Raw genomic sequence first — 1144 nt, forward strand, 5'->3', positions numbered from 1 at the left:
AAAAAATATGAAATTTATCTTAAAGCAGAAGAGTTTTTTATTACAAAAAAAATTGAATTTTCATCCAAAAAAGATTCCAGTTAACTCAGTAACATCAAAAATCGAATTTTTATTTTAAAAAATAAATTTCTACGAAAAAAATTGGATTTTCAATCCATTGTTGAATTCTTTAGTAAATAGTTGCATTTTTATCAAAAAATATGAAATTCATCTTAAAGCAGAATTTTTTATTACAAAAAAATTTGAATTTTCACCCAAAAAAGATTTCAGTTAACTCAGTAACATCAAAAATTATATTTTTATAAGCAAAAAATAAGTTTCTACGAACAAAAATTGAATTTTCAATCCAAAAAGACGAATTTTTCAACCAAAAAGGATGAATTTTGAACAAAATAGTTAAATTCTCTACGAAATAGTTGCATTTTTATCGGAAAAAGATCAATTTTGTACTAAAACAGATGAATTTGTAAGAAAAACCAATTTTTTTTTTTTATAAGTTGAACTTTCATTTATTTATGAAAAAAAAAAACATTTAATTTCTGCTAAATCAGGTAAACTTCAAAATGAAAAAGACAAATTTAAAAAAAAAATGACCAAATTTTTTAAAAGATAACTCTTTAAAAAATACTGGAATTGTCAAGAAAATAATTGAACTTTTAACATAATAGTTGAATATTAAACCTAAAAAGACAAATTACCAACGAAAAAGTGTCATATTTTATACTTTAATCAAAAAAAGAATGATATTTATACAACAAAAGAAAAGAATTTTAAAACCAAAAAGACGAATTTCCAACAAATACAGATTTTTTACTCAAAAAATGAAAGTTTATCTAAATTATTGAACCTTCAAACAAGACAAATGTTCTTTATAAAAATTCAAGTTTCGAACAAAAAATATGACTGTTCAACAAAAAATTTTCAATTTTTTTATTGCCTTCAATAAAAAAAATTCACAATGTAGTTTAACTTTGACCCAAGAAGTTGAATTTTCAATTTAAAAATATCAATTTATAACAAGATGATTAAACTTTCAACCAAGGAGATAACTTTTCAACTTAAAATATAAATCTTTAACAAAAAAAAGTGATGTCTTAACAAAGCGATTCAACCAAATGTTTTAAACAAATTAGTTGAATTATCA

General features: G+C 21.0%; 1 protein-coding gene across 4 annotated transcripts in view; it reads left to right on the plus strand.

The window, feature by feature from the left end:
* LOC117170708 (protein HGV2) overlaps window positions 1–1144 on the plus strand; it is a 53035-nt gene that overhangs the window by 50160 nt on the left and 1731 nt on the right. The gene's annotated exons all lie outside the window — the stretch shown is intronic.

This window comes from Belonocnema kinseyi, chromosome 4 (assembly GCF_010883055.1).
Source record: "Belonocnema kinseyi isolate 2016_QV_RU_SX_M_011 chromosome 4, B_treatae_v1, whole genome shotgun sequence".
Classification (NCBI taxonomy): Eukaryota; Metazoa; Arthropoda; class Insecta; order Hymenoptera; family Cynipidae; genus Belonocnema; species Belonocnema kinseyi.